This window comes from Heterodontus francisci, chromosome 5 (genome assembly GCF_036365525.1).
Source record: "Heterodontus francisci isolate sHetFra1 chromosome 5, sHetFra1.hap1, whole genome shotgun sequence".
NCBI classification, from domain to species: domain Eukaryota; kingdom Metazoa; phylum Chordata; class Chondrichthyes; order Heterodontiformes; family Heterodontidae; genus Heterodontus; species Heterodontus francisci.
The window spans coordinates 129,881,586-129,893,285 of NC_090375.1; the positions used below are offsets into that span (position 1 = coordinate 129,881,586).

The following is an 11,700-nucleotide window of genomic DNA, read 5'->3' on the forward strand; positions in this document are numbered from 1 at the left end:
TATACTGTAAGTTCTTTACTCGAAGATTACAGTCATTGCTGAAGAGCACTTACTAGTACGTCTTGCTTGGTCAACTGACACATTCCAACTACTGTGTCATGGTACAGATGACATCATATCCTGTCTGATGATGTATACAGATTATGGGCATATCCACTTAAAGACATACTACAACATCATAGATCGAGATGCCTCCTTTGACAAGGAAGATGTGGAATACAGGAACACAAGAACACAAGAAATAGGAGGAGAAGTAGACCATATGGCTCATCGAGCCTGCTCCACCATTCAAAATGATCATGGCTGATCTTAGGATTCAACTCCACTTACCCGTTGATTCTCTGAGAAACCAAAAATCTATCTATCACAGCCTTAAATGTATTCAATGATGGAGCATCCACAACCCTCTGTGGGGTAGAGAATTCCAAAGATTCACAACCCTTTGAATGAAGTAATTTCTCCTCATCTCAGTCCTAAATGATCTGCCCCATATCCTGAGATTGTGCCCCTTTGTTTTAGATTCCCCGACCAGCGGAAATAATCTCTCAGTGTCTACCCTATCCAGCCCCTTTAGAATCTTTTATGTTTCAATAAGATCACCTCTCATTCTTCTGAACTCCAGAGAATACAGGTCCAATTTACTTAGTATCTCACGATAGGACCACCCCCTCATCCAGGGACTGATCTCGTGAACCTTCGCTGTACTGCCTCCAATGCAAGTATATCATTTCTTAAATGTGGAGACCAAAACTGCACACAGAATACCAGATGTGGTCTCACCAAAACCCTGTACAATTTTAGCAATACTTCCTTATTCCTGTACGCCAATCCCCTTACAATAAAGACCAAGGCTGGAATTTTACAGCCCTCAATGAGCGGGCTGGTGGCGGGCGGGGGCGGGGCATAAAATTGAGTAGGAGCCGGGGGGGTGGGGGGAAGGGGTCCGTTCCTGACACCTTCCTGCCCCACTGCAATTTTACATGCGGCAGCGGGGGCAAGGTGTCCACTCTAGGCCAATCAAGGCCCTTAAGTGGCCAATTAATTGGCACTTAATCATCTCCTCCCGCCACTACGGGTATTTCACCCTCGGCAGCCGGATGGCAAAGACCTCAAGAACCCTGCCTGGTAAAACCAGGTGGCCTTCTTGCAGGCTGGGGAGGCCCTCCTGATCAGGCACCTTTTGCCCCATGGAGGACTGCCACTGAAGCCCCCAAAGCACAACACTCCTCCCCCCACAAACCGAGCCCCCCCTTGCCTCATCGGGGCCTGGCCGATTGTCCCCGGTAAGGCCCTAAAAACCTACCTGAGTTCCGGGGCTGTCCTTCCTGTTGCGTCCGATGGCTGGGTATAGTTCCAGCAGTGGTCACTGCTCCCAGTGGCGCAGCTGGGACTAAGGCAGGAAGTCCAGCCCAAGACCAATTAAGGGCCCGGGAATAAAAAAGTCCTGGCCTGGCTCCTCAGGCCTGGCGGAGGCGGGCTCAGCACTGACTTTTCAGCCGGTGGGCGGTGCCTCTGCCCAGCATAAAATTCCGGCCCTACAGGCCATTTGCCTTCCTAATTGCTTGTTGTACCTGCATGATAACTTTCTGCGTTCCTTGTACAAGGACACCCAAGTCTCTTTAAACATCGACACTTACAAGTTGCACACCTTTTAAAAACAGTCTGCTTTGTTATTCTTTCGACCAAAGTGCATAATTTCATACTTCCCTATGTTATACTCCATCTGCCATCTTGTTGCCTACTCACTTAATCTGTATATATCTCTCTGCAGCCTCTCTGTGTCCTCCCCGCAGCTTACCTTTACACCAACCTGGAGGAGGCTATGAATGATGAGGGACCCAAGGAACCACAGGCAAGGCACAATGCAATAAGTGCAAGGCTTGGGCGGCACATACACAGATGTTTCAAATGACCCTTCCTACCTTTTGGATCCATACAAATAAAGCGTCACCTTTCTGCAGCCCTGCTGTTGCCCCATTCATTTACCATTCCGTTGCCCAGCGCCCATATGCACATCGCACAGTGGCAAGGGTGAAGCATTGACCGCATGTGGCATGGGCCCTTTCACTAGCCCCTTGAGGGAGCCAGGGTATAACTGAAGTCCCAAAGAGCAGCAAGAATTGGAAAGAAATGTGGCAAGAAACACTTTAATCCTTTTTTAAGAGATGCAAGATACAATAGGCTTATCATTTTGATGCTCTCTTCACCCTTGAACCCCAAGTGCAGTTAGGTGCTGTTTTTAAATTTCTTGCATATGCTCTTTCGTGGTGCTTTCCCTGCCCTTGTAGCTGAGGTGGAGGCAGTCTGATGACCTTGCTGCCTGGTGGCTTGGGATGACCTTGGTGGTTGTCCTCTGGCTACCTGAGGCCTGGAGAGCCCCGGCATGCTGAGGTGCTCCTATACAGGTGCAGGACCCTCGTCTGTTGTCTTGGCCACTTGAGGCTCTGGTGTCATGGGCAGAGGTACTGAGGAGACACTATCCACTCCAACAGCCTCCTGAGAGGAGCCCCCAGTGCAGAAGGCAGCCTCTCCTCTTCCCTTGCAAGACTCTCTTGTACCTCCCTGCTGACCTGAGAAGTACGAGGACCTGGACAAGGCGATAGGTCTACATGCATCTTTGGCTTCCTCTGACTGGTCAGCTGGATCTGGTTCTTCATGAAAGTTGCCAATCTCTCGGTGTGGGAAGCCAAGCGCGCACACACCAGAGACATGGTAGTACTCAAGGACTGAATAGACTCCATCATGGTGTGCGCTTGAGTGTGCATATCCTCCGGAAGCTCCACCAAATGTTCTCTTACCACACACTGCAACTGCAGCATTTGTCATGTTGCTGACAACACCAGAGGTATGTCCTCCAGCTGTCAATGGCCTCACCTGTCATATGTTTTCCCAAAAATATTCTTTATTCATAAAAACTTAGAATTGAATCATAGAAAGTTTAAGGCACAGGAAGAGGCCACTTGGCCCGTCATGTTGTGCCGGCCGAAAAACGATCTGCCCATTCTTATCTGACCTTCCAGCATTTGGTCCGTAGCGCTGCAGATTACAGCACTTGAGGTGCATATCCAGACTTCTTTTGAGTGAGTTGAGGGTTTCTGCCTCAACTACCCTTTCAGGCAGTGAGTTCCAGACCCTCTGGATGAAAAAGCTTTTCCTCAACTCTCCTCTAATTTTTCTACCAATCACTTTAAATCTATGCCCCTTTGTCACCGGGGACAGATAGAATCTCAGCACATAGTGACACTTGATGTTTGCGTACTGGAGTTCTATGCACAGCTTGATGCACCCGCACACAAAGGTGGCCATCAGGATGAGGGCAACATTGGGTACGTTTTTTCCCCCTTTATCTAGAGGGTGAAGAATGTGTCCCTCCGGACATAGTCCATTTTGGATCTCCAGATAAAGCGGAAGATGGCTCGGGTGACAGCCATGGTGCAGGAGTGGGGTATGGGCCAGACCTGCACCACATACAGTAACATCGTGAGTGCCTCGTACATGATGACCAGGTTCTGACCAGCAATGGAGCGAGAATGCTGCTCCCACATGCGCAGTTTCTGTTTTACCATGGCTACTCGCTCCTTCCATGTTTTGGTGCACTCCCCGGCCCTTCCGAACCATATCCCCAGCAGCTTCAGGTAGTCTGACCTGACGGTGAAGGGGACAAAGGATTTCATCCCAGTTCCCAAAGAACATGGCCTCGCTTTTGCCGTGGTTAACTTTGGCTGCCGAGGCCAGTTCGAACTGGTCGCAGATGCTCATCAGTCTGCGAACGGACAGCGGATCCGAGCAGAAGATGGCAACGTCATCCATGTACAGGGAGGTTTTAACCTGAGTGCCTCCACTGCCTGGGATTGTCACCCCTCTTATGCTCGCATCCTTCCCAATAGACTCAGCAAAAGGTTCAATGCAGCAAACAAACAAGACAGGGGAGAGAGGACAACCCTGTCTGACTCCAGATTGGATCGGGAAACTTTTTGATTCCCACCCATTGATTGAGACTGCACTACTGATGTTTGTGTAGAGCACTTTGATCCAATTGCAGATTCCCTTCCCAAACCCCATTTTGGAAAGCGCCTCCATCATGTCGGTGTGTGATATCCTGTCAAAAGCCTTCTTCTGCTCCAGGCCGATGAGGCAGGTTTCCACCCTCCTGTCCCATACATAGGCGATCGTATCCCTGAGTAGCGCGAGACTATCAGAGATCTTCCGACCAGGTATAGTACAGATCTGATCAGGGTGAATCACCAACTCCAGAGCAGACTTGACTCGACTGGCGATGACTTTTGACAGAATCTTGTCGTCAACATTAAGCAGTGAGATGGGCCGCCAATTTCTGATTTCTGCCCTCTCCCCCTTCCGCTTGTAGATGAGGGTGATGATTGCCTTTCCTCGTGGATTCTGACATGCTGTTGGCCAGGAGCATACTCTCGTATACTTCCAGCAGGTCCGGGCCGACCCAGTCCCACAGGGCCGAATACAACTCGACCGGTAAGCCATCGCTTCCAGGAGTTTTACTCGTCTCAAAGGACTTGACGGCCTTTGTCAGCTCGTCCAGAGTTAGTGGCTTGTCCAGTCTCTCCCTGATGCTGTCATCTAAAACAGCTGTAATAGATGACAGGAAGGACTGGGAGGCTCTGCTGTCTGTGGGCTTCCCGTCGTACAGCCCAGCATAAAAGGATTTGCTGATCCTTAGTATGTCGGACTGCGAAGATGTTACCGAGCCATCCTCTTCCTTCAGGCTGCTGATAACAGAGCTCTCTCTGTGTACCTTTCGGAAGAAGTAACGCAAGCACGTCTCATCCTGCTCAATGGAGCGGACTCTGGATCGGAAGATGATCTTGGAGGCCTCCATGGCAAAGAGCGAGGGCTGCTGGCTCTTCACCTCATGGAGGTCCTCCTTGACCTCGACCCCCATCAACTGCAGCCGGAGCAGATTTTGCATTCGTTTCTGGAGTCGGGACATTTCCCTCTGTCTCTCTCTCGCCCTCTGAACACCTTTGAAGATAAAGAAACTCTTGATGTTCTCTTTGATCGCCTCCCAACAGTGAACTGGAGAGTCAAAGAGGGGTTTCACGGTCCTCCAACCTTTGTAATCCCTTTTGAGTTCCTCAACGTTCTCTGGGGTTAGCAGTGTAGCATTGAGCTTCCTTATCCCCCTGCCAAACCGCTGGTCATCCTGTAAGTGAGAGTCAGCCAGTAAGAGGCAATGGTCAGAGAAGAACACCGGCTTGGCATTGGTGGATCTGACCGTGACAGCACGGGGCACAAACAGGAAGTCAATCCTGGAATGGACAGACCCGTCCGGTCTTGACCATGTGTATCTCCGTTGCGCTCCGTCTGCAGGTTTGCTGAAGATGTCGTGCAGTTTAGCATCTTTAACTGTTTCTATTAGGAATCTGGACGTAGCGTCCAGTTTGCTGTCGTCACTGCCGGATCGTCCAGCTGCGTCAATGATGCAGTTGAAGTCATCGCCTAGAATGACTGGCCTGGACGTCGCCAGCAGCAGTGGGAGCTGCCGGAAGACGTTCAGCCGCTCGCTGCATTGAACCGGGACATACACGTTGATCAACCGAGCGGAGCATTGTTGTACATGACATCTGCTACAAGGAGGCGACCGCCCACCACCTCCTTAACTTCAGAGATGGTGAAGTTACCTCCCCGCGGCAGAATACCCAGGCCGGAGGGACAGGAATCATTACCCCCTGACCAGATCGATGGCCCGTGGGACCACCATCGCAACCATTGCCTGTAGGTGCTGAGGTTTGGTATTCCACACTCCTGCAGAAACAGTAGGTCGGCTTTGACCTTGGCGAAGTAGTCCAAGGTTGAAACACATAGCGTAGTGGATTTAATGCTACACACATTAATTGAAGCAATCCTTATACCCATTTTTTAAGTTAGTTGTTGCTTCCCATACCATTTGTCCTTGCTAGTCCCGGTCCTTCGGGGTGTTCCTGCATTACCATAGTGTACGCAAGCTGTTTCACGATTGTTGGGCTCCAAAACCCATCCTGGTTTCTCATGCAGGGTTTGTTCGCTGGGGTGACACTGGGGGGGTCTTGCAGGCAGCAAGGATTGGGCTGTCCTCTGCTGCTCCCCTCTGTTCCTCCTCGAAAACATCACTGCTCTCGGCTTCCCGGAGCTAGGGTGCGCCAGACGTGGTGTTGCTCTCGGTGTCCCGGAGCTGGGATGCGCTGGACATGTCGCTAGGTTTGGCGCTTTGGGTTTGGGGCGCGCCGAGCCCATCACAGCTTCCAGTGCCCGGGGGCTGGGGGGCTTTATCTTCCAGCTCCTTTGAGGTCTGCCATCTCTTTTGAAGGGGCCGTCATTCCGGCACTTCCTCACCCAGTGAAGAGGAGCTGCTGTAGTCTGCGGTGGTCTCCTCTTGCCACTGGTTTGGGTGGTGGCCTGTTCCGCTTTTGGATGTTTTTTCTTTGTGGTTTTCCTTTGTACCACTTGCCACTGACCTGTTTGTCCATCTGTTGCCTCCTCCTCCATTGATTCTGTCTGTGGAGGAGGGGTTTTCGGGCGCAGGGTAGTTGCTGGGTCGCTGGTTTCAGCTGCCTCCCCTTTCTTCTTCTCAGGTAGACTTTCCTCGCTGCGGAGAAAGTTGCTTGTCTCCTTTCCAGCACCGGACGCCTTTGTCGTTCCTTCTCCCGTCCTTTTCTTGGACCTTGCCGCCTGAGCATAACTGAGGCAGCGTTTGGGGCAGGTTTTGTAGAGGTTGCCTGCCCCACCGCACAAGTTGCAACACTCACTCTGCTTACAGTCCTTGGTCTGATGGCCTTCCTTCTTGCAGTTCTTGCAGACGACTGTGCTGCAGTTAGCTGCCACGTGACCAGATTTGCCACAGGTGCGACAAACTCTGGGCTTCCCAGCATAGACCAAGAAGCCTCGACTTCCCCCGATAGCGAAGCTGGAGGGAGGGTGGATGATGGCTCTGTTGGCATCAACCTTCAAGGTCACCTTGACCTGCCGCTTGCTGGTCCAAATCCCAAATGGGTTCTTGACATCAGTGCTGCTGCCGACCACCTCGACGTACCTGGCGAGAAAGGTGATTACATTCACAACAGGAGCATGGGGGTTGTGGAGGTGAATTGTCACCACCCGGTCACATTGTGACGGAAGCGTGAAGAGCGGCTCCACTGTGAGGATCGACAGCGGCGCCAGGTTCCCTTTCTCCTTGAACACCTTCAGGAACTTGTTGCATCCGCCACATTCTTAAACATCACAGCGAAATATCCACTGCTGGGGAAGTCCTGCAGGCAGAAGATGTCCGTAGCTTGGAATCCACAGCAATCGATGAGGATTTTCTTGATGAAGAAGGTGCAATCAACTGGTGCATCTCCTTCCTCACCACCCAAACGGTGTTCCACACTCCCTGTCCTGAAGCTCAAAGATTGGTTATAGCCACTTTGCTCAAAGCAAACCCAGGATCAAAAGCCACTGATCATGGTTTCTCCCCTGCCAGATAATTAAACTGATAAGAACAGATACTACACTTGATCTTAGCCAAAAGGCCGAGAAGCCACCCCCACAGGTTCCAACCTCTCAATTACCTGTTTAGGTGTATCTAAAATGTGGCTTACCAGGTTGTGTCCCCAAATCTAAGTGCGAACGGATACCCAACAAAGTGAGAGTTTCCATGCTGGTGGAGGGTATGGGGAAATGATGTGACGCATCCTCTGAGGATCCCTCCTCCTCCTCAGAGGCGGCCAGCTGGTTTCTCCATCTCTCGCCTCTTCCATCTGACCTGCATGAGAGAACAGACAGATTGAAGGATTATAGGTTTCTTATTCTCATTCCAGCTGTCCCTACTGTGGAGCTCCATGTGTCCAGTGGTGGCACATGAATGCCTCATGCTCTCAAGGGGCCTTGTGGGAGTCAGCAGTGACAGACGGGTGCCTCTCACGGTAATGCAGTCATGCCGCGGACAGCATATGCTACTGCCTGACCCCATTGCCACTGATTGGGTGGTTACTTCCTCACCACCAAACGCATCCTCTCGTGTTGCCACATGCAAGACCCAAATGGCAAAGAGGTATAGAGTACTCACCTTGGTAGAATCACTAAGGTCATTGACATGCTTGCGGCACTGGATCCAGGTTTGGTGGGGGTGACCCCCACGGCTGTTGACCTCCTCTGTGATCTCCATCCAGGCTTGCTTGTTGAGGCAGGCCAGTCTCCTCCTCATGTCTTTGGGGAAGGGGACCTCTCCACCTTGCCCATGCAGCCTGGAGGAGAGCCTGATGGGCAGCATTAATGAACTGTGAGGCCACCCGGGGTCTTCCTTCTGCCATTTTGGCTGCAGGTTTCCTTAACTTTCTCAGGTTTCCAGGCAGTCCCCATTACATGCAGTGCTGGCAGCCCCTTAAATATGTTGCTAGCACCTGCCACAGCGCCACCTGGAGCCCCCTCCGCCATTTCCCATCCCACCTCTGCGCCCACAGTAGTCATCCCTGTGCTTCCCCACTGTTAATTGGCTAGCCTCCAGAAGATTGCGTGCGGCTGGAAATCCAAGCCCAAGCGGCAGCTGCATCCGCTACTAACATAAATGATTTGGAGGAAAGTATAGGTGGTCTGATTAGCAAGTTTGCAGACGACACTAAGATTGGTAGAGTAGCAGATAGTGAAGGGGACTGTCAGAGAATACAGCAGAATATAGATAGACTGGAGAGCTGGGCAGAGAAATGGCAGATGGAGTTCAATTAGGGCAAATGCGAGGTGATGCATTTTGGAAGATCCAATTCAAGAGTGAACTATACAGTAAATGGAAAAGTCCTGGGGAAAATTGATGTACAGAGAGATTTGGGTGTTCAGGTCCATTGTTCCCTGAAGGTGGCAACGCAGGTCAATACAGTGGTCAAGAAGGCATACGGCATGCTTTCCTTCATCGGACGGGGTATTGAGTACAAGAGTTGGCAGGTCATGTTACAGTTGTATAAGACTTTGGTTCGGCCACATTTGGAATACTGCGTGCAGTTCTGGTCGCCACATTACCAAAAGGATGTGGATGCTTTGGAGAGGGTGCAGAGGAGGTTCACCAGAATGTTGCCTGGTATGGAGGGCGCTAGCTATGAAGAGAGGTTGAGTAGATTAGGATTATTTTCATTAGAAAGACGGAGGTTGAGGGGGGACCTGATTGAGGTGTACAAAATCATGAGAGGTATAGACAGGGTGGATAGCAAGAAGCTTTTTCCCAGAGTGGGGGATTCAATTACAAGGGGGCACGAGTTCAAAGTGAAAGGGGAAAAGTTTAGGGGGGATATGCGTGGAAAGTTCTTTACGCAGAGGGTGGTGGGTGCCTGGAACGCATTGCCAGTGGAGGTGGTAGACGCGGGCACGATAGCGTCTTTTAAGATGTATCTAGACAGATACGTGAATGGGCAGGAAGTAAGGAGATACAGACCCTTAGAAAATAGGTGACAGGTTTAGATAGAGGATTTGGATCGGCGTAGGCTTGGAGGGCCGAAGGGCCTGTTCCTGTGCTGTAATTTTCTTTGTTCTTTTTTTTTTGGTGCCAATGTTGGGACCAAAGGCCTAGCCTTGGAATTCAGCCCCCTTTGTCTGCAATTTCTTATTGTTCTGTTTCGTCTCCTGAATGTTCTGGACCTGTGACTTGGTCTTCCTTTGGCTCCCAATTGGTACTAGTGCTTTCAGCTACCTAGGTCCTACTCTTTGAAACTCTGTCCTTAAACATTTGAACTCTCCATGTTTCCTCCACCTTAAAAAAACCTCAAGACCATTTTCTTTGGTCTCTTATGATTTCTCCCTTGTGATTCAGCAGCTGTTTATCTTTGCCTTTTATGTGAAGTGTCTCAAACATTTTTTGACAATTTATGGCACTGTATAAGTGCAAGTTGTTGTTAGAGGAGATGAGAAACAGTCCCCTTCGATGTCAAGGCAGCATTCAATTGAATGTAGCCCCAAGCAGCTCTATCAAAATTAAAGTCAAAGAGGGTCAAAAGGAAAATCCTTACAGTGGCTGGAGTCATACAAAGTGAGAAGTGGGTGCTTTTTGGACAGCAATTATGGGAACCTCACAAGTGTCTCAGGAAAGTGTCCTTGCCCCCCACCAACCCACAATTTATATCTTGGGATCACCATTGACCAGAGGTTTAACTGAAATAACCATATCAATGCCATGGCTACAAGAGTAGTTTGATCACTGCCTTTCCCACTGAACTTATTATTCCACCCCACCACCTCCATCACTGGTGTGCTGTGGCAGCATCATCTATGATCTACAGCATGTACTTCAACAACTCAGCAAGGTTATTTCAACTAGCTGCTATTTCCCTCCCCTCTGACTGCTACCACTAAGAACAGGAGCAGAATCTTGTGGCAATCCTATGATTTGCAAGTTCCCCAACATCCTGACTTGGACATACAATGCCATTCCTTCATCATTGTTGGGTCTATATCCTGGAACTCCCTTTTCAACACCATAATGTGAGCACCATCACCTCAAGGACTGCAAGCAGGTTCTGCAGAAGGCCCACCTTACTAGGCCAATCAGGGATGGGCAATGAATACATGTATTGCCTGCATCACCTACAGCCCCAAGAACAAATTGCAAAAAAAAATTACAAATTCACAGAAGACCAATCAGTATCTGAAAGTAAAAGACAGGTAAACTTTTCAGGTGGGAGAAAGGGTGATGAAGATTGTCATCCAAAATATCAGCCTGCCTTTTTCTTTGAGATGTTGCACAGTTCCAGAAATGTTTAGTTGCTTTTTCAGCCTTTGCAGTATCTATAGACCAGTGTAGGAGGACGAGTCAACTGCTGTTGATGGCATAGATGCAGTTCTGTCGTGCTGCCAAGTTAGTGAGAGAAGGCCTATACTGCTTTTGTTCAATGATAGGTACCAACTTGTTGCACAAAATTATTGACTCAGCCACGGACATGGAGGCTATTAATCTGTATATAAGGTGTATAACCAACCTAATGCCATCAAAATACAGTCCAATTTAAAACACATTTTTCCCTATTTAGTGAGATACCTGGCATTGTTTTCACTTGCACAAGTAGTCAATATCTACTCTATGAGGGATCCTGGGGAGCCCTTGTCACAGGAGCCCTTGGAGCAGGCTTTCAGCTACCCCTTCAAGACCACCCTGATTCAGGTTCATACGGCCTGCATCCGGGCTTGCCAGCTGGACATGCTGGCCATGTGTGTGTATTAGTCCCCTCCATGTAGTGGAGCCTGGTCTCCAATCGTTTCAGCCATCCCTGCCATTGGACAAAGACCTTGCTTCACTCAGACCTGTGGTAGTCAGTGTGCATCGACCATCCCGCATTAAAAGAACACACGCACAGACATCTTCCACCCGCTCAAAATGAACATCGGGACCTGGAATATCAGGATTGGACTATTCGGTCACCTGAGGACCCATAACTCTGGAGTGGAAGGAAATCATCCTCGTTCTCAAAGAACTGCCTAAGAAGAAGAAGTCAATATTTGCCCGCACACTTGAGAATGCAGAGAATTTGGATAGATGTCCATCTGTCAGGAGTGATCCTGATTGCTCTCTATCTCCTCTAACTCTCACCAACCACCCACCACCCCCCCCAACTTTGTCTGTCGTTCTCTCTCTCCCCTCTCTGTGTGTCCATCCCTTCTCCCCTCCCGGAGTGTCAATCCCCCTCTCCCCTCTGCCTCTGTGTCCATGCCCATCGCCCTCTCCCTCTGTTCCCT

The 11,700-nt window shown here is 50.0% G+C and overlaps 1 pseudogene; it reads right to left on the reverse strand.

The window, feature by feature from the left end:
- Positions 1–7,308: 7,308 nt before the first annotated feature.
- On the reverse strand, positions 7,309–7,532 carry LOC137370374 (U2 spliceosomal RNA; annotated as a pseudogene).
- Between the last annotated feature and the right edge of the window lie 4,168 nt (positions 7,533–11,700).